At 42.0% G+C, this 22,343-nt stretch overlaps 1 protein-coding gene and 1 pseudogene across 1 annotated transcript in view; one reads left to right on the forward strand and one right to left on the reverse strand.

The window, feature by feature from the left end:
* Positions 1 to 16,722, reverse strand: part of CMKLR2 (chemerin chemokine-like receptor 2) — a 79,151-nt gene extending 62,429 nt beyond the window's left edge. The window contains exon 1 of the mRNA XM_045198512.2: positions 16,532 to 16,722. The gene's annotated coding sequence lies outside the window, so the exon portion shown is untranslated. The remainder of the gene's footprint in view (positions 1 to 16,531) is intronic.
* LOC112307945 (N6-Methyl-AMP deaminase-like) lies at positions 1,087 to 13,206 on the forward strand (annotated as a pseudogene).
* Positions 16,723 to 22,343: the final 5,621 nt, after the last annotated feature.

Raw genomic sequence — 22,343 nt, forward strand, 5'->3', positions numbered from 1 at the left:
TTTGTTTGCTCACTCCAGGAAGAGCTGCGCATGTTTGTCGAGTACCTGCGCCTCTGCTCTTCTGTGCTTGCAGAGAAGGGTTTTGCATATCTTTTCACAGGAATAGAGGCAATTGCAGGATGAGACACGCAACCTAAGGAAGTCTGTAGAGAACTTGGTAAGCATTTAAAGAACATGATTAATTAAAGTAAAAGGGTTGGAAAATTTGATCCAATCCACGTTTGAAAACTCTGAGAACCAAGGACGACGGAATATCAGGAAACTCCTCCCCATCTTCAGGCAATTTCTAGAATTTGTTACTTGCCTCAATCTTGATGCCATCATTGAGGCACTGCAGTGGTAACTTAGCAACCCTCCTGGGTTTTTTTTTTTTTTTTTCCTCTTTTTTGTCTGTGGAGCCCCACTGAGCAGGAATGTGATTAATTTGCCCATAGCATAAAATCCCAGCTAATGCTTCAGAGGACCAGGCTTTGTCTTAGAAATATTTTCCAGTGGATAGAAAAACAGCTCTTTCTGGCTCACTGCAGGGTCTGTCTCTAAGAGTGCTGATGGAACTGCTGATATAGCGGTTTCTTTCAGCCAGGCAGCATTTGCCGGCTGCTGTGAGGGCTGAGCCCATTTACCCTTCAGGCAGGTTTGCTAAGGTAGCAGGGATCCCTCTTCAACATCATAAATTGGGTTCATGCAGGACTCAGGCTTCTGTATGAACGGTCTGGAAGGCTGGTATGTGATGGGGGGTTGGTCTTTTTGCATAAGGAGCCTCACCGAAAAGAAATCATCTTAAGGGAAGAAAAAAAAAAAATTGAAGTCTGTGAAGTCGTCGCTGATTTGGTTCAAGGACAGTGAAAGGGCAGTGGTGGGGTGGGGGCAGGGGATTCTGAGCACAGCATGGTGGGTGTCTGTCACTCAGGCTGCCCTCTGTGTCTGCTGCCTGGGCTGAGCTCCGGGAGAGGGAGAAGGAGAAGCGGCTGTAATGCACACCAAGTGAAGACGGAAAGTGCTGTTCCACGAGGCACCTGGAAAGCACCAGGAGACCTGACTCATCTGAGAGCACTCTGCTCTTTCCCTGTCCTGTGGGTCATTCCCATGGTCACCTCTGACCCCCACTGCACTCTGCCCCCCCTGCCGCCCTGCACCCGCTTCTCCACCGATCCAGATTTTGAGCTCGGGAACTTCCTTGTGATTCTTTCTCTTGCCATTTTTCAAAGATGCCCCCATGTAAGGTGCTTATATATGTGGCAGATTTGATTGAATGTTTAGACCCCAGAAATTATATCACTTGGCACTTGGGCAGAAGGTAACGGAGCATGCTGACACTCCTGGAGGCAAGGACTTAAATGTTCCCTGCCTAAGGGATTTCTCAGGCACCAGGGAGCCTCCTCAGGCCCAGGACACCGGCTTAATGCACCACCACCAGCCCTCAACTGATGAGAGACTCAGTGACAGATAAACACCCCAGGTCTCCAGTCTGCAGTGGGACAACCCTGCAGGCAAGTTCTTTGCAGGTTCCCAGCAGGACTGAGACAAACTTGCCCACACCTTAATCCCCTCATTAACATCTCTCTCCAGGGCTTCTCTCTCTTGCCTGGGTCTCACTTTACTCACCCCTATACTTCATCTTCTGGGTAACGCCTCCCAAACAAACTGCTTGCACCCAAGTCCTTCCTGAGGGGCTGCTTTTCTTGGACAATCTAAACCAAGACACCCAGTCTCTATTTCCTGCTTTGCCATCAATTGAAATTCTCTACCCTCTCTTTATTCTTCAGGCCTTTCTTCTCATAGCTGACATCTCATTCATACCTGTGCTGAAACAATGGGCCACCTACTTTCTAATATAAAGCTTAGTACCGTATAGGAGCCCCGTCTCTCTCTCACATTTCTGTCGTCTTTTCCCTGCCTCCTCCACCAGCAGCTGTACGTACACACAGGCAGTGAAGACCCTTGGTCCAGGCAGCCATCACTGTACTGTTTCTGTGGGTTTGGCCCTTCTTTTTTTAAAAACTTACATGGAAGTGAGATCATACAGTATTTCCACTCTCTGGCTCATCTCACTTTGAGTAATGCCCTCAGGATCTACCCGTGTTGTCCCAAATGGCAGGGTTTGCCTTTCCCGTTTTCGAAACCCATTTACCCATTCACGGGTAGTTGGGCTGTTTCCACGATTCGGCTATTGTGAATGACGCCGCAGTGAACATACGGGTGCAGAAAACTTCGCAAGGTAATGATTTTATATCCTTCATTTAGGTATCCAGAAGTGGGATTACTGGCGCATACAGTGGCTCTCTTTTGAATGTTTTAAGGAAACTTTTTACTGTTTTCTTTCAAGATTTTATTTATTTATTTTCAGAGAGAGTGGAAGGAAGAGAGAAAGAGATGGAGAGAAACATCAGTGTGTGGTTGCCTCTCGCATGCCCCCAGATGGGGGACCTGGCCTGCAATCTAGGCATGTGACCTGACTGGGAATCGAACCAGTGACCTTTTGGTTTGCAGGCCAGCACCCAATCTACTGAACCACACCAGCCAGGGCTATGCTGTTTTCTAAAGTGGTTGTATCAATTTACATTCTTACCAACAGTGGGCTCCTGGTACACTTCCCTTTTCTCCACGTGCTTGCCACCACTTATCTCTTGTTTTTTTTTATAATAGCTATTCTCACAGGGGTGAGGTGATACCTGATGTGGTTTTGATTTGCATTTCCCTGATGATTAGTGATGCTGAGCATCTTTTCATGCACCTGTTGGCTGTTTGTGTCTTCTTTGGAAACATGTTTATTTGGAACCTCTATCCGTTTTTTATTTGGATTATGTGGGTTTTTAAAAAAAGATCATTTGTTTATTTATTTATTTCTAGAGAGAGGGGAAAGGAGGGAGAAAGAGGGACAGAAACATCGATCAGTTGCCTCTCACACATCCTCAACTGGGGACCTGGCCCGCAACCCAGTCATGTGCTCTGACCGGGAATTGAACCAGCAATCTTTCAGTCCGCTGGCTGGTGCTCAAACCGCTGAGGCACACCAGTCAGAGTGAATAATGTGGGTTTAGTTTTTTCTTGCACTTCAGTTGTATTAGTTCCTTATATATTTTGGATATTAACACATTATCTGATGCATACTTTGCAAATATTTTCTCTTATTTCATGGGTTGCCTTTTCATTCTGTTAATTGCTTCTTTGCTGTGCAGAAGACTTAGTTTAATGTAATCCCACGTATTTTTGTTTTGTTGCTTGTGCTTTTGGTATCATATCCAAAATTTCTTGCCAAGTCCAATGTCAAAGAGCTCTTTCCCTAAGTCTTCCTTCAGAAGTTGTATGGTTTCAGGTTTTTCTTTTTTTAAGATTTTATTTATTTTTAGAGAGAGGGGAAGGGAGGGAGAAAGAGAGGGAGAGAAACATCGGTGTGTGATTGCCTCTTGCACACCTCCTACTGGGGACCTGGCCCACAACCCACGCATGTGTCCTGACTGGGAATCAAACCGGCGGCCCTTTGGTTCGCAGGCTGGTGCTCAGTCCACTGAGGTACACCAGCTAGGGCTGGTTTCAGGTTTTATATTAACGTCTTTAATCCATTTTGACTTAATTTTTACAAATGGTGTACAATAGGGGTGGGGTTTTATTCTTTTGCATGTGAATATCCAGTTTTCCCAACACCATTTATTGAAAAGACTGTCTTTCCCTCATTCAGTATTCTTAGCATCCTTACCAAATATTTGTCAATAGTGTATGTCTGGGTTTTTCTTCCAGGCCCTTTGAGTCTGTTCCATTTGTCTGTGTGCCTGTGTTTAGGCCAGACCGTACCACTTTAGTTACTACAGCTTTGTGGTACAGTTTGAAACCGGCTCTGTTTTTCTTTCTCAATATACTTTTGGTTATTCTGGTTCTGTTGTGGTTTCATACAAATTTTAGGATTGTTTTTATATTATGTGAAAAATAACATTAGAATTCTGATAAGAATTTCACTGAACCTATAAATGGCTTCGGGTTACGGGCATTTTCACAATATTACCGCTTTTCATTCATGAACATGGCACTTTCCACTTCTTTTCATCTCCATTTTTGTCATCAATATTTCACCATTTTCAGTATACAGATCTTTCACCGTCTTGGTTAAATTTATTTGTTATTGTTTTGTTCTTTTTGATTCTATGGTAAATGGGATTTTTATCTTTATTATTCAGATATTTTATTGTTGGTGTATAGAAATGCAACTGACTTTTGTATATTGAATTTGTATCTTGCAGTCTTAGTTCTAACGGAGCTTTGGTAGCATCTTTAAGGTTTTCTATATATAAGATCATGTCATCTGCAAACAAGAGTCAATTTTGTGTCTTCCTTTCTAATTTGGATTCCTTTTCCTGTTTTTTTTCTTTTTGCCTGATCGCTCTGGCTAGGACTTTCAGTACTATGTTGAATAGGACAAAGCTTCTTTCTCCATTAGGATCAGTTTTCTCCCAGGAGGCTCTTCATTTACTCATGGTTATATTTTTTTGGCAAGAACTGCCCCACGGTTTTCCAGATGTGCACAGGCATGTATGAATCAGACCAGAAATGCACTGATGAGTCTCAGAAGGTGGGTTCTGCTGTGCTAGTAAAGCATCCAGCCTTCAAAATTGATGACAACCACTAGTCCTGAGCTTGACTCAAATCATCCTTAAGTGGACGCTGGCCAGGTAGTTCAGTTGGTTAGAACATTGTCCCAATACTCCAGGGTTGTGGGTTCAATCTCTGGTCAGGGCACATACGAGAAGCAACCAATGAATGCATAAAAAGTGGAACAATGATGTTTTTTTCTCTCTCTCCCTATCTCTCACTTTCTAAAATCAGTTAAAAAAATTTAAAAGAAAAATCATCCTTAATGGAGGCACACAAAGTAGAGCAGTTTCAAAGTCATTCACATCTGAACTTGGACTCCAACTCAATAGATTGCCTGTTCACAATTTCTTTGGTTTTTGCTCTGATTCTTATGATTTTTTTTCTTCTGCTTACTCTGGACTTAATTTGCACATTTTCCCCTAGTTTTCTAAGTTCAAAAGTTCAGATTGTTGATTTCAGATCTTTCCCTTTTTCTAATATATGTGCATTCAACAGGATAAATTTTTCTCTAAGCATTGCTCTTATTGCATCCCTCACATTTTGGTAAGTTGTGTTTTCATTTTCACTTAGTTCAAAATATTTTTAAATTTCTCTTGAGATTTCTTCTTTGACCTATGTGTTAGAAGTATGGTTTTCTTTCCCTCCCTCCTTCCCTTCCTTCCTTTTTTCCTTTCTTTCCTTTGCATCACTGTTCATTTTCCATCAACCACCTTTCCACTTTCTGTTTAAGAATCTGTGGAAGACTAGCTTAAGACCACTCAGTGGTTATTCCCACCCATTCAGTGGCCTGAGCAGTGGGAGCTGCAGACCTGTCTCTAGTGGCGGTTGAGCACTCCCATCTTCCCCAGGAAGCTGCTGAACAGACACAGAGGGCACCTGGATACCTTGAGATGAGTCTGCAACCTTGGGTTGAGTCACAGTAAATTCAGGAGCTGGAGCAGTCCACCCACCCTGAAATTTTCCTTTGGCCACAGCTTTTAGCAGCATTGTGATTTTCTGTTTCAGTCTTTGCAGGATCTCTGCGAGAGTAGGGATCAGGCATGACTTCCTGCAGACATATGGTGCCACGAGTGTGCAGCACTTCCTGGACCAACGTCCACCACATCAGAGTCACTGAATGAGCTCCTTTGTTGCTGCACTTGATGGCAATGCCCACATAATGCAGAGGAACATCTGTGGCACAGGGCATTGGTAGGTGGGTTAACATAAGCTGCATCTGTGAAAGGCTTGTGTTCAGCCCTGGGGTCCATAGGCATCAGAAGTTACGACTTCCAGAAGGCTGTCTGGATCTGGTTAGCGAAGGTTCTAGTAGTGAAGCAGCAGCAACAGAAGTGGCTCCAAAGGCAGCAGCAAACTTCAGCACAGCCTGCTGGCCATTATTCCTGAAGGATATGACATTGACCTCAACCAGTATTACAATGGCGTGAACTGCTGGAAGAGGCTTCTCTCAGGTTGTCTACAGATTTATTGTGAAGATGCCACCACTTTTCCTTCTGTAGATGTATGTTCCATTTGGAATTCAAGGTTGGTGCCACCTAAGTGGGTTCCTGCTGCAAGAAATTTGAGGATATCCTCCTTCTTCATCTGAGGACATCCAAAGCTCCAGATATTGTGAAAGTTTCCCTTCATGTTATGATGGGGATCCAGAACAATGCCACAGGGACACCTCTCTGGGTAGCACAGAAAAGCTAGAAGTGTATTTGTTAAACTTCACACAGTTTGTAATTTTCAGCTATCTTCCTGTTATTGATTTCTAGTTTAACCACTGTAATCTGAGAGCAGACATTGAAGGATTTCTATTTTAAAAAATTTGCTAAGGTGTGTTTTACAGCCCGGAATGTGTTCTCACTTGCTCAGTGCTCAGTGGGAGCTTCAGGAGAAGGTGCGTGCTGCTGTGGTTGGATGAAGTAGTCGAGAGATGTCAGTTACATCCAGTTGATCGATGGTGTTGTTGAGTTCAATTATGTGTCTATTGATTTTCTGCCTGCTGGATCTGTTCATTTCTAATAGAGGGGTGTTGAAGTCTCCACTTATGATAGTGGATTCGTCTAGTTCTCCTTGCATTCCTATTAGTTTTTGCTTCACATAGTCTGATAGTCTGGTATTAGGTGCGTACACATGTTAAGAGTTGTTAGATCTTCTTGGAGAATTGACCCCTAATGCCCTCTTTATCCCTGATAAATTTTCTTACTTTGAATTCTGCTCTGTCTAAAAAAATACAGTTCCACATGTTTTCTTTTGATTAGTGTTAGCTAGTATATTTTGCTTCATCCATTTACCTTTTATGTTGTTTTACATTGAGGTAAAATTGACACACAACCTCGCATTAGTTTCGGGCGTACACGCGATTTCATATTCGCGTACATTACAGAGCGATCACAACAGTGAGGCTCATTAGCAGCCAACACCACACGCAGTGGTAGTGAAGTTTGTTTCCTCATGAGGATAATGTCGTATCTACTCTCTTGGCAATTTTCAAATGTGCATCACAGTGTTACCACCCATAGTTGTCGTGCTGTCCACCACGTCTTCGTGATTGACTTGTTCTGTAACTGGAAGTTTGCAACTTTTGACTCCCTTCACCCACTTTGTCCCATCCCTCCTTCCCTCCTCTGGCAATGACGAATCTACTCTCTGTATCTATGAGGGCTTTTTGTTTGCTCATTTGTTTTGTTTGGATTCCACATATTAGAGAAATCACATGGTTTTTATTCTGTCTGACTCATTTCACTTAGCATAATGCTCTCTAGATCCATCCATGTTGTCACAAATGACAAAATTCTACTCTTTTTTATGGCTGAATACTACTCCATTGTGTATATAGACAACGTGTTTTTTTACCCTTTAACCTGTTGGTGGAAACTTAGGTTGTTTCCATATCTTGGCTATTGTAAGTGATGATGCAGTGAATATGGGGTGCATATTTCTTTCTGAGTTAGTCTTTGTGTTTTCTTTGGGTAACTATCTAGAAGAGGAATTGCTAAATCACATGGCCGCTCTATTTTTAATTTTTTGAGTAACCCCCATACTGTTTTCCTTAATGGCAGCACCAATTTTCATTTCCACCAACTGTACACAAGGGTACATTTTTCTCCACATTCTCAGCACCCTTTGGTATTTCTTGTCTTTTTGGTAATAGCCTTTCTAACAGGTGTGAGGTGATATCTCATTGTGGTTTGGATTTGTCTTTCCCTGTTTAGTGATGTCACACATCTTTTCACATATCGGTCATTTGTACGTCTTTGGAAAAATGCCTATTTAGTCCTCTGCCCATTTTTGTTTTTTATTTTTTAAAAATATTTTATTTATTTTTAGACAGAGGGTAAGTGAGAGAGAAAGAGAGGGAGAGAAACATTAATGTGTGGTTGCCTGTCATGCACCCCCTGCTGGGAACCGGGCCCGCAACCCAGGCATGTGCCCTGACTGGGAATTGAACCGGTAATCCTTTGGTTCACAGGCCAGCGTTCAATCCACTGAGTCACACCAGCTGGGGCAGGGGTGTGAAACTCATTTTCACTGGGGACCACATCAGCCTCACGGTTGTCTTCATAAGGCTGAATGTAATTTTAGGACTGTACAAATGTAACTACTCCTTAACGGTGAAGTGTGAGCTTGGCGCTGCCGCCGGGTAGAAACGAGGTGCTGGTCCAGGTAAAACAAGGTGGAGGGCCGTATTTGGCCCCCAGGCCTTGTACTTACCACCTGTGAGCTAGGGCTTTTTTAAAAAAAGATTTATTTATTTTATTTTTAGAGAGGGGAAGGGAGGGAGAAAGAGAGGGAGAGAAACATCAGTGTGTAGTTGCCTCTCGTGCGCCCTCTACTGGGGACCTGGCCCACAACCCAGTCATGTGCCCTGACTGGGAATCAAACCAGAGACCCTTTGGTTTGCAGGCCAGCACTCAATCCACTGAGCCACACCAGCCAGGGCTAGTTCTCTGCCCACTTTTAAATTGGATTGTTTGTTTGTTTTGTTATTGAGTTGTATAAGTTATTCACATATTTTGGCTATTAACTCCTTATTATATATAAGATTTGCAAATATTTTCTCCCATTTAGTAGGTTGCCTTTTCATTTGCTGATTGTTTTCTTTGCTGTGCAGAAGCTTTTCAGTTTGATGTAGTCTTGCTTGTTTATTTTTGCTTTATCACCCTTGCTTGTGGTGTCAAATCTAAAAAATCTCAGACAAGACCAATGTCAAGGAGCTTACTGTCTATATTTTCTTCTAGGAGTTTCTGGTCTTACATTCAAGTCATTAATCCATTATCAGCTATTTTGTGTACGGTGGAAGAGAGTGGTTTAATTACTTTTTTTTTTTTTTTTTTGCATGTGGCTATACAGTTTTTCCAATACCATTTATTGAAGTGACTATTCTTTCCCTGTTGTATATACTTTGCTCCTTTGTTGTAAATTAATTGACCACATAAGCATGGGTTTATTGCTGGGTTGTCTATTCTGTTCCATTGACATGTGTCTGTCTGTGGGCCATTACCACACTGGTTTGATTACTATAGCTTTGCAATGTAGTTTGAAGTCAGGGATTGTGATGTCCCCAGCTTTGTTTTTATTTCTCAAGATTGCTTTGGTTATTAGGATTCTTGTGGTTCCATACAAATTTTAATATTATTTGTTCTATTTCTAAGGAAAAATATCATTGGAATTTTGGTAGGAATGGAATTGAATGTGTAGATTGCTTTGGTTGTTAAGAATATTAATTCTTTCAATCCATGAGCATGGTATATACTTCTGTTTATTTGTGTATTCTTCAATTTCTTTTATCAATATCTTAAGAGTTTTCAGTGTATAGGTTTTTCACCTAATTTGTTGAATTTATTACTAGGTATTTTATTTTTATTGGTGCTTTCTTAATTTCTCTTTCAGATAGTTTATTATTAGTGTATAGAAATGCAACAGATTTCTGTATATTGATTTTGTATCCTGAAACTTTACTGAATTAATTTATTAATTCTAAAAGTTTTTTGGTAGAGTCTTTAGGGTTTGCTATATGTAATATCATGTCATCTGCAAATAGTGACAGTTTTACTTCTTTCCAATTTGGAAGCTATTTCATCCATTCACTTGTAATCTATATATGTCCTTTAAATTTTTTTTTATTTTTAAAGATTTTATTTATTTATTTTTTAGAGAGGGGGAGGGAGGGAGAAAGAGAGGGAAAAAAACATCAATGTGTGGTTGTCTCTCAAGTGCCCCCTACTGGGGACCTGGCCTGCAACCCAGGCATGTGCCCTAGGCGGGGAATTGTACCAGTGACCCTGTGGTTCACAGGCTGGCACTCAATCCACTCAGCCACACCGGCCAGGGCTATATCTGTCCTTTTATGTACAGTGAGTTTCCTGAGCTTCTGGATTGGTGAACACGTGGGGGTTTGGGGAGTGTGGTACACCTAGAGCACCTAGAGCATGGAAACTCCTTGCTCTTTTCCCATACCTAGCCCTATGCAACAATTCCATCTGGCTGTTCTTGAGTTATATCCTTTCATAATTAACTGGTGATCTAGCTGGCTATCCGAAAGACGTGGAACAAGAAGATGCAGCAGAAACAGTCAAAACTAGGGAGAATGAGTCATTTGTTATCCTGACAAGATTATAAGACTGCAGTTACTCTTTCTGCATCTTCATTATCAGTAACGTTGATCTTGACATTGATGATTCCTTTAACCTCTTGGTGAAATCTGCAAACTTAATTTGCTTGGCCTAACCCGATAACAGTGGCAAATAGAATGTAGTGTAACAAGAGACCGTGGATCCTGAGATAAGCTATAAAAACTTCAGACTATACGTGGTGCATTTATAGAAGTTGTGGGGTGGGGAGAAGTAATATTACTTATCCATCAGGTTTCCTTTGTTTTTTTGTAAACAGAGGGGGCAGTTCTTGGTCTAATAAAATGATGCAGGTTACATGTAATAAATTTTTAAAAAGATTCTATTTATTTGTTTTTTAGAGAGAGGGGAAGGGAAGGAGAAAGAGAGGGAGAGAAACATCAATGTGTGGTTGCCTCTTGCACTCCCCCCACTGGGGATCTGGCCTGCAACCCAGGCATGTGCCCTGACTGGGAATTGAACCAGTGAACCAAATGATTGCTCAACCCTTGAGCCACACCAGTCAGGGCCCCTTGGGCTGACTATTCTAATCAACAAACCATCAGGAGATATAAAAAAACACTTAAGTTGTGTGTTCCACTATAAGTACACAAAATTTTTCTCAAAAATTATTGTATGATTGCATGGCAGAATAGCAAAATTTGACAATATGCTATTCTATGTGTATCCCTAGAGTAAGTTATTAAGGTAGTAAGTAAGTCATTTACATTAATGCAAGGTACATAGAGAGTGAGTCTAAATTAATGTAAGTGCCATTATTTTTCATTAAAAATAATTTTATGCAGGTGTAAATACAGCAAGGGTGCATTTTCAACAACAAAAGATAGTTTAAAGTCACACACACGGAAAATCACTGAAATTGCAGACACTGACATGCTGTCAAGGATGCTCACTTGATAATAAAATTAATATGGCATGGAGCTTTTCCATTTCCCCGCATCCTGCCAATCGGATGCTGATTCAGGTCCAAGGTTTTCTTCTAATTGTAAATAATTTTAAGGATAATAAAAATTTGTTGTGTAAATAATTATGCATACATATAGTTTGTGGAGTTAAATGGGTCAATATAAGACATAGATTTTGGCCCCAGAACTAGCAACATGGCAAAGGCATTATGCATGTACCAGGCACAAGGCTGAAAGACTCTTGTTAAGGGTGCTGCTTTGCTGGTGCTCTGCACTGCCTGTGCCCAATGCTCCTGGCTCTGCAGGCCCATGGCCAGAAGGTACTCAGGATGTGCCCTGGCTGGTGTGGCTCAGTTGGTTGGAATCTAAGGATTGAGAGTTCAATTCCTGGTCAAGGCACATGCCCAGGTTGCAAGTTCAATCCCCTGTTGGGGTACCTATAGAAGGCAATGGATTGGTGTTTCTTTTTTGCATCAATGTTTTGCTTTCTTTCCCTTCTTCTCTCTCTCTAAAAGCAATGAAAAAATGTCTGTGGGTGATAATAAAAAAAAAGAGTGGTCTCTAAGTGGAACTTCATGCCCACTTGAATGGATCCATTAGTTCAAATATCATGATGGAATTAATAGCTAAGAAATCAGGTCTTAAAATTCATGATCGGATAACTTTAATTTATAAGGGAAAGAAAAGAACTTTAGAAGAATGTTTCCAGATGTTTCAGATTATTCATCAGCTTACTGCTAGCCCTTAAGATATTCTAATGCTCACAAAAGATGTCATTAAAGAATTTGCAGATGAGCTATAAATTCTGGACCTAAGGGACACAGCCTGATGAGAAAATGCTGCAGAAATGACTAAAAAGACTTATGTGGAATGTGTACATGAGGGTATAAAACAATCTAAACAAGAAAACTTAGAGACTGATGTTATGTATTGATATCAATTGACAGAAGAAGGGGCCCTTCAGTGGTCAAGGAGACTGTTAAACTTTCTGAAGAATTCTTCCTTTCTACTAAAGATACAGTTCTTGGCCTTGACCTCAGTGGAGACCCTATAACAGGACAAGCAAAAGATTTATTTGAACTTCTTTTAGAAGCAAAACAAACAAACAAAGAAAAACCCCAATAGTTCTGAAGATGGCATTGCATCTTCCAGAGATTTCCAAAACCCCTAGAACTCCTGAATCTGCTTTCTGACAGAACTGGACATGGATCATTTCTCAGCTTCTTTGAGGGAGGGCCCCTGGATTTGGTGGACTTTGTGAGGAAATACAAGATCCCACTGGAACTCTGTTTGATCTCAAATCTTCAAAGTCACACAGCTGTCTTATCACCAGCACCATTTCAGATTCCCACAGTATTGCTCATCCTTCTGTGATCCGTATCGATGATGAGGGTGTTTTCTGCAGTATACCTTTCCCAAGAGCACCAGCTGGCAGCTGAAAAATTTAGTTTGGCCCTGGCTGGTGTGGATTAGTGGGTTGAGCGTTGGCCTGCAATCTGAAAGGTCGCCAGTTTGATTCCTGGTCAGGGCACATGCCTGGGCTCCAGGCCAGGTCCCCTGGGACATCGATGTTTCTCTCCCTCTCTTTCTCCCTCCTTTATCTCTCTAAAAAATAAATAAAGTCTTAAAAAATTTAGTTTGACCCAGTCTTAGGGATGGGATCTGTCTTATAAATCCATCAACTACACTTTTGCTTCTGATAGCACCAGGCCTGACCTGAGGAGGAAGTGGAATCATCTGAAGTTCAAAGTGTTTCACTTTTAAAGCTGTAATGAGGTGAATTACTTTAGAGTATGTGCTGCAACTGAGATCTCCCCTTCATACTCCTCTTAGTAAACCATCCACCAGTCCCTTTGAAGCATAGCAGACCAGTAGCACAGGCTCCATCACCAATACCTTACTCATGGTGGTTGCTCAGTAAATATGTCTTAAATTGAAAAAAAAAGACCTGCACCCTCATAATCATTCCTTCTCTCAGCACTACTCTTCCCAAAGCTGAAGCCAAAGCAAAAGCTTGGAAGGCAAAGAAAGTATTGCTGAAAGGCGTCCACAGCCAGAAGAAAAAGAAGAAAGAGGAGGAGGAAGAGGAGAAGTAGGCGGAGGAGGAGAGGGAGGGGAGGGGAAGAAGATCCACATGCCACTCACCTTCCAGGTGGCCAGAGACCCTGCGGCTCTGAAGGCAGCCTAAGTATCCTTGGAGGAGCACCCCCGGGAGAAGCAAGCTTGACCACTATGCCATCATCAAGCTCCCCCTGACTATCGAGTCAGCCATGAAGAGGATGGAAGGCAACAATACACTTGTGTTCACTGTGGATGAACGCAAGGCCAACGAGCACCAGATCAAACAGGCTGTGAAGAAACTCTACAACATCGACATGGCCAAGGACAGCACCCTGATCAGACCTGGTGGAGAGAAGAGGCATATGTTCCACTGGCTCCTGACTAGGATGCTTTGGATGCTGCCAACAAAACTGGGATCATCTAAACTGAGTCCAGACAGCTAATTCTAAATATAAAAATTTTACACTGTAATAAAAAGAGAAAAAAATTGTGATTTTTAAAAACAGTTCCTTGCATCGCATACCTCTTGTAAGATCTTACCAACTATTAAAATAAAGGGGACCTCTTGGATAATTTGATTTTTTTAAAGTTAAGCTGTGGAAGCATGGCTTCAGTACAGGGGGTGAGCTAATCTAAGCAGCCACACGCTGCTGGAGAGGTGATTCTCATTTGCTATTTTGAGGGGTCACGTGGAAACTAAGTGATCCTAGATAGCTGTTGGAAGATGAGGTGAAAGTTTTCTAGTTGATGATATCTTATAGAAATTCTAATAAATATGAGAATATGCCAGAGTTTGCATTACATCTAAGGAGATGCCTGAAGGGATAGTTATTGCAAAACCATATACCAAAAAGAGCCTGGAGAAACTACAGTTTTACAGGTGATGTTAATAGGAGATCAAAAGGTAGTTTTTTCTCTTCTAAACCTGTTTATTATAGTTGCATCTTTCACAACAAGCAAAATAAGCAATATTGAGCTCAAAGTCAGGATGATCCCTGTAGAATCAGAGGAGAGATGAAAGTTTCTATTCTGAACATCCTAAAAGATTGGTTTCAGAGCCACAGCGTAATTATTGATGTTGGTTATTAATTCTGTTTGGGGAGAATTATGTCCAAGACCTCCCTAAACAAATAAGAAGTGATTTAGAAATTATCTGAGTTACACAGATCATTACAGTGAATGACTACAGATGCTGACTATGGAAGCCTGTGAATAATAACACCCAAGCAGCCTTCCCTGAACACCTCTCTGGGTGTGGGAGAGGCTAGACTTTGAACACAGAGGGACGTGAACTGCTCAGTGGGCTAAATATGAGCTCTCCCAAGTATGGTGTGGCTTGTAGGAGCAAAATGCACATCTGACAAAAGTGCAGCGAGAATTTTTAAAGAATGGGCATTAATTTGTACTTTAAACAATTTTCTTCATTTTCCATGGTATTTTATAGTAGACTTAGTGAAAGACTAAGAATTAAGTTATTGCTCATGAAAAATCCCAATAAGATATAATGTCAATATTTGGAAAATTCACATTAACCATTATTTCCAACTTATCTGACAGAAAATTACATGTAGAATGTCTGATGTTGTATTCTTACAGGAATCAGAGATATGGATGGTTTTTCTCAACATGCACAGAATATGTATCCTGTATCATAAACCTGTTACATAAATCAGATTTTAAATGTTTATGTACTTATGTATGCCAGACTTGTTACGTTTAGGAAACAAAACAGCATTCCTTATCAAAGTTCATTATTTTTCATCTGCAGTACTGAGTGAAGTTTCCTTGGGTGGGAGAGCAACCTCACGGTCTTAAATTACTAGACAGACTGTAATTTTGAATAATGTCGATTGAACTATAGATAAAAAGCATTCCTCATAACTGATAATTTCCTGACAGTGGAAGTTTTGCCGGCCCAAACAAAGGTGGACCTCATGTCAAACCATCGAACATGCTGTACGGTCTGTATAAATACTCCACATAGTGGTGCAGTAGATATCGTGTGGAAAGCACAGCCACGTTACAGTTCTGTGTACTGTTCTTGTAACATTAGATCTTTTTTATAAAGATTTTATTTATTTTTGGAGAGAGGGAAAGGGAGGGAGAAAAAGAGGGTGAGAAACATTAGTGTGTAAGAGAAACATTCAGTGGTTGCCTCTCACACGTCCCCAGCTGGGGACCTGGCCCCCAACCCAGGCATGTGCCCTGACTGGGAACCGATTAGGCTGGTTTGCAGGCCGGCTCAATCTACTGAGCCACAGCAGCCAGGGCTGACATTAGACCTTCTAAATAATTTTCTTTTTCTTGGCTGTAAACATTTTTTAAAAAGTGAGCTTCTTGTAGGCGATATACAATTAGGTCTTGTTTTTAATTCTCTCTGGCAATATCTTTTAATGGTGTTATTTAGACCATCGATATTCAAAGTGATTATTGATGCAGTGGATTAATATCTACCATAGATATTACTGTTCTATTTGTTGTCACGGTTATGTGTTCTTATTTTTGTCTTCCACATTTTCTTTCCTTTTGTGATTTTAATTGAGCTTTTTATATGCTTCCATTTCCTTCCTTTCTTAGCATATTAGTTATACATTTTATATTTAAAATTTTATTTAATTATTTAATTAATTATTTTTAGATCTTTCTGCTGAAAAGTTTATTGATTATATTAGTCTTTTCGTAGAACCAAGTTTTGGTTCTGGGACATTATATGTACATTCAGATGTAAGTGAGAAAACCCACAAGCTATCAAATTCACAATAGATACTAGTTGACTAAGCCGGGAAGGAAAGGGGGTGAGTTAAAATTATCATACATTGTATAATAAGGATGTCAAATAGTCACATGGATTTTTTCACTCATGCAGTTGGTTATTTAAATATCTCTGACTGGGTTTTTATAATATTTATTCATTCAAAAAGTGTTTAGAATCTATTATACAACATACATATACAGACACACATTTCTATTTTCAGTGAGACCTCTAGAGACAGACTACAGCTTTCCTTGCTAACTCAAGTCAATTTTAACACCTACTTTAATATCTTAAAATTTTTTCATGATTGTTCTAGACTTTGAAATATACATTCACAACTAAGCCAAGTCTACTGTCCAATAACTCCTTACAATTTTGGGTAGCGTGAGAACCTTACATTAACAAAATAATCCTAATTGCTCCCTTCTATCCTTTGTATCATTGTTATTCATTTCGCTTATACACACACAGCATTTATATATATACACGCACACACACACAAGATATATATGCATAAGCATACATAATTTAATGCATTGTTGATATTAACATTTTAAACAGTTAGCTCAATAAAAAATAAAAGTTCTTATTTTACTTTCACTTACTCATTTGATGCTCTTCTTTTTTCTATGTCGATCTGAGTTTCTGCCGTATTTATTATTCTTTTTTCTCTGTAAAGAACATCTCTTCGCAGTTCTCACAGGCAGATCTGGTGGTAATGAAGTCGCTCATTTATTTTTTTGAGAGCGTTTTTCCCCACGAGTGGGATATACGCCACATACGCCACCGGGTTGGGGTGCAGACTGTAACAGCAGCCGGGTCTGCTCTGACGAGGAAGGAGCTGCCCACTACCGCGATTACCCAGGACACTGGAGGGAGAGCTCCGCCCCTCTGCGGAGGTAATTTAACTCAGAAAAGCTGGGAGAGAAAAGGGAAAGTGGGTTATTAAGTGCTCATGGGAGCACGTAACTTGGAGAAAATGCTGACTGCCCCCAGGGGGTGAGTCCCAGACTCTTGATACTCTACCCTACACGCCCTGTGTGGGGACATTTGCAGCACCTACCGAAGAACTGCGCGCAGGTTCCTGCGCAACACTAAGTGGCGCTCTAGGCGACTGTCTACAGGCCCGCTCCGCTGCGGAAGACTCAACTTTTAGAACTCCCCAGTTCTAGGCTGGAGAATAATGGCAACACCTGGGGAAAAAAAGAACAAACCCACAATGCGGTAGGCACGAGGCAGCACTACACCTCGCTTTGTAGGTGCCATATTGCAGCATCGGACCAAGGCATTATTTAGTGACATATTATTGGTTTGGCCGAAAAGTCCGTTTAGTTTTTTTCCATAACACCAAAGGCACGTTTTTCATTTTCACCAATAACTTTATTGATTTGGATGTTTTGAGTATGTCAGCTCTCTCCTGCTGTTGGCTTCCTGTAGGTAGAGGCCAGGGGTGCTGCTAAACATCTTCCAATGCAGGAGACAGCCCCACAGCAAAGAATTATTTGGCCAAAATGTCAATAGTACCAAGAAACTGCACAAACCACTTTTGACACATTTGATCAGTCACAGCACCTTCTTCACGCACTGCATAAAGCTTTTTGTGCGTTTCAGTTGCATTTTTACCTCTTGTGAAATAATAAAGCATAACATGCCAAAAGTGTTGTGTAATTTCTCCCATCTTTAATATTTAAATGGCTGCACAAAAATTCACCAGTTTTGATAAGTTTTTTTAAATGCACGCGGATATGACAGTACAATCGGCTGTCACAGTACAATCGATTTAACAAGATTGTTTCTAATGAAGTTCAAGCCAGCTAAACACCACTAGAGCCATTGTACAGAAAAAAAATAAATGAACCCCTTGGTCAATTCAATATTACTCAGGCTGCTGCAACTCCCCTAGGCTCATCTCTGCACTTATAAAATCCAGTTTTAGCAAGAGTTCTGTAAGTCAGTTTCACCAGAACCCCATACCGAACCACCATTGTGGACCTTGACACTAAACCAGGTGTACCCTGGGACCATACCACCAGTGTACTCGGGAGCTGTACCTTAGATGTCCCATGGCACTGTACCACAGATGCACCTCAGCACCGAGCAGCAGACACACCTAGTAACCTTAGGAGATCGCACCTCAACCACTACAGCGAACGCACCTCGGCACCAACCATGGGCGAACCTCAGCACTGACTTCCAGGTCTTCCAGTCGCACCCTTTTGTGAAGATTCTTGGCTTCATTATGCTTTTTAGTCAGGCTCGCTCCTCCTTCTCCTAGGCTCATCTGTGCACTTCCTTATAAAATCGTTTTAGCAAGGATTTTGTTAAATCAGTTTCATCAGAACTATTCCCTCCAACCCGTCCTCCATATCCAACCACCCTGGATATCTGCAGGACCCACATCCTCCACCATCCCTCAGGTGACAATTAATCGCCCTGTTGCATCTTCAGAAAGACAGATGTTAGGTTCGTGTAGCCAGAAACCTCTCCATTCCCTGTGCGCACTACAGCCACAGCATACTCCATAGCACTGTTCTTTGGCTTCCCCTAGTGGTACCAGAGGCAGTACTGCAGCGTGTACCTCGGCACTGTACCCGCGGATGAACCCCACGGCGGACGTCCCTCCGCACCTACTTCCAGGTCTTACCGCGGCACACTTTGGTGACAGTATTTTTTGCTGCATCATACTTTTGCGTCAGGCTCGTCCCCTGACGTTCTCCTAGGCTCATCTGTGCACTTCCCTGTTGTGAGCATGCGTTTCCTGATATAGTCTTCCCTATAAGCCAGCCTGCGGTTCCTGCTGGGGTCATCTGATCTGGCCCTTAAGAACCAAACGTGCGGAGCCACCTGTGCGACCGCCAGTCCTAAAGGTGACACCGGCACTGAGAAATAACAGGAAGATGATTATGCTAACACAGGTGATTATGCTATTCACTCGGCTTTTATTAACGTAGATTTAGTCAGCTTTAGTAATGCAGATTCCAAATCCATACTAACTTAATGACAATTATAATCACTCGGATGCAATGAGTAACAACATCACACAGGAGAATTGGAGGCTAACAAACCCGAGCCCCGAGTCCCAGAGTCTCAGTCAATGAGTCCCGGAGACAGCACAGTGAGCAAGGGAGTCCGTCTGCGTCTTAGAAGGCAGAGTCACTGGGGTCGGGTCCGCAGCGGGGCAAACGAAGTTCTCGAAAGAAGGGCAGAGCCGCCAGCGGCACTGCGGTCAGGAGATCTGCCAGCGAGGGGCAGCACTTGGTGTGTGGAGCTCGGCCGTCTCAGCAGTGGTCTGGAGTGTACCCCAGTTATACCCTTGAGGTTTTGTGCTGACCCGCTGGGGGGTCTCTTGATAATGTCTTGGGACCCTAACTATGGGACCCCAACTTCCAGGTTGGATTGGGGCACTCTTTATGACAAAGATTCTGTGCCTCATTCAACTTTTTCATGTGGCTGGCTCCCTAACCTTCTAGGCTCATCAGTGCACTTCCTTGTAAAATCCAGGTTTAGCAAGAACTCTGTTAGGTCAGTTTCACCAGAACCTCCACACCCAACCCCAGGTGGGCCTTGGCGTGGTACCAGGTGTGCCCTCGAACCGTACCGTAGGTGCACAGCAAGCGGCACGGGTCCTCGGATGCTCCTCGGCTCTGTACTTCAGACACACTCCACACTGTACTGCAGAGGAACTTCAACACTGTGAGGGGAAGCACTTAGGAACCCGGGAACCCTGCTGCGGTCGCTCCTCAGTGCCTCTGGGCGGTGACCTCGGCGAGGTACCGCGGGCGAACCTCGGGACCGACTTCCAGGTCTTACAGTGGAACTCTTGTGATGGAGATTCTTACTTCATTCTATTGGGTTGGCCAAAAGGTCCGCATGTTTTTTTTCCATAAAATAAGAGACACATTTTTCATTTTCACCAATAACTTTATGATTTGGATATTTTGAGTATGTTGGCTATCTCCCGTGTGGCCTAACGTTGATTGTTATCAGTTAGTGTCCGGATTTGACGCTATCAACTTCAACTGTTCTGCCTGATCGTGGAGTTCATTTAGCAAGAAAGCTGAGGCACGAAACTTGGCAAACCATGTTTGACATGTTCCATCAGTCACAGCACAAGTCTTTTTTTGTGTGTGTTTCAGTTGCATTTTTACCTTTCTTGAAATAATAAAGCATAATATAGCAAAAATGTTGCATATCATCTTCCATTTTCAATATTAAAATGGCTGCACAAAAAGTCACCAATTTGACGTTTTTTAAAATGCACACTGATATGATAGTTGTCACAATACAATCTAGCAAGATTGTTTCGAATAAAGTTAGACAATTAAGCGCTGCTAAAGCCCTCTTATGGAGAAAAAAATGAAACAAACTTTTTGGGCAACCCAATACTTTTTAGTCAAGTTCACTCCCTAATGCCGAAGGCTCACCTGTGCACTTCCTTGTAAAATCTAGTTTTAGCAAGAACTCTGCTAAGTCAGTTTCACCAGAACCTCCATAAGGAACTGCAGGTAAACCTTGCACCGTATAGGGTGTACCCTGGAACATTCCCACAGTTGTACTCCAGCGCTGTACCTCGAATATACCTCGGCATTGTATAGAGGGTGTACCTCAGCACCGGGCTAACATACTTTGGAAACTTACGGTTGTGCCTCAGCCCCTGAAGTCCTATACACCTTGGCACTTACTTCTAGGTGTTTTTGTGGCACACTTTTAAAAAATACTCTATTGAGAATATGTTTATTGACTTTAGAAAGAGAAGAAGGGAGAGAGAGAGGAAGTATCAATGCGACAGAGAGAAACATCAATTGGTTGCCTCCCTCCCACTTCCCAACCGGGGACTGAAACTGCTACCCAGGTATGTGCCTTGACTGGGATTGTACCTGCAACCTTTTGAAGTACTGGATGAATCTCTAACCAACTTTGCCACTTCGCCAGGGCTTGTGGCCATCTTTTGTGGTGAAGATTCTTTGCTTCATTGTACTTTTTAGTCGGGCTTGTTCGCTAACATTCTGAGGCTCATGTGTACTTCCTTGTAATAATCAATTTCAGTTAGAACCCTGCTAAGTCAGCTTCATCTAAATTGCTGCCTTCATGTTAGATCACTCCAGATAACTGATCAGGACCCTCATCTATCACAATCCCTCAAGTGACATTTCATCACCCAGTCACATCTTCAGAAAGACTCCTGTTAGGTTTGTTTGCCAGAACTCCCCTTTTTCCTGTGAGCACCTCCCTATACCATACCTTCCACAGCACTGTTCTTTGACTGCCCCAGCGGTACCATAGAAGGTACAGTTCCCATGGAGGGCCCTTGACAACTTACTAGGACACATGAACCTCTGAACTGTGTGATAGCTGTACCTCAGCAACATACTAGAAGAACTTACCCTGGCAGTTTTTATGACAAAGATTCCTTGCTTCATGATACCTCAGCCAGGCCCCTGTTCCTTCTCCTAGGCTCCTCTGTGATCTTCCTTATAAAAAGAGTTTTAATAACAATGCAGCTAAGTCAAGTTCCCTCCAAACGCCACCACTATCCATGTTTGCTGGGCTTGGTGCTTTTCATGCACACTTCCAGTGTGGAATAATGCCCATCACACCATCATAGCAAGTGTCATGGCAAGCTGTGTCACTAAGGGAGAGAAACATCATGTGACAGAGAAACATTAATTGGTTGCTTCACGTACGTGCCACAAACAGGGATGGACCTGCAACTTGGGTATGTATCCTGACCAGGAAATGAACCTGCAACCTTTCGGTGTGCTGGATGATGTTTCACCAACCAAGCCCCCTGAGCAGAGCTCTGCCCATATTTAAATTGAGTTATTTGTTTTGTTCTCCTTGAGTCAAGTTTCACTGAATATTGTCTTTTTTAACAGTGGCACATCAAGGCACCCACACCTCAACACCACAGGTGGCACTATAAGCCTGTCAGCACCACGCACAATTACATTTGCAGCCTCCCACATATTGACGGCCTTTGGCTGCTCCCATGTGGGCCATAGCCAGTTCTGTGAATCTGTGCTCTATCCCGGAAATACTATATTTTGCCGTGTATAATGTGCTCCCCTGTATCATGTTTTTAGCCCAAACTTTCAGAAAAAAACTTTCATTTTAATTTTTAAATAAATAAATTATTTATTTATATTTAGAAAGAAAACCAATTATCACATTCCAGGGTACTATTTTGCATACAGACACTGTTATTACTTTCTAGAGTTACACTTTTAATGCGTAAGCATAAAGAAAGAATTAAAAACAATTCTATAGATATGGAATCTGTGCTACCCACATATAATGCGCCTTCTTATTTCTCCCTCAAAAATTTGGGCAAAAAAGTGTGCGTTATACACGACAAAATACGGTACATCGATCGAACTGCAGGAGGACCTTTGCCCTTCTCCAGGTGGTTCTGCCGCC

The sequence above is a fragment of the Desmodus rotundus genome, chromosome 2 (genome assembly GCF_022682495.2).
Source record: "Desmodus rotundus isolate HL8 chromosome 2, HLdesRot8A.1, whole genome shotgun sequence".
Lineage (NCBI taxonomy): Eukaryota > Metazoa > Chordata > Mammalia > Chiroptera > Phyllostomidae > Desmodus > Desmodus rotundus.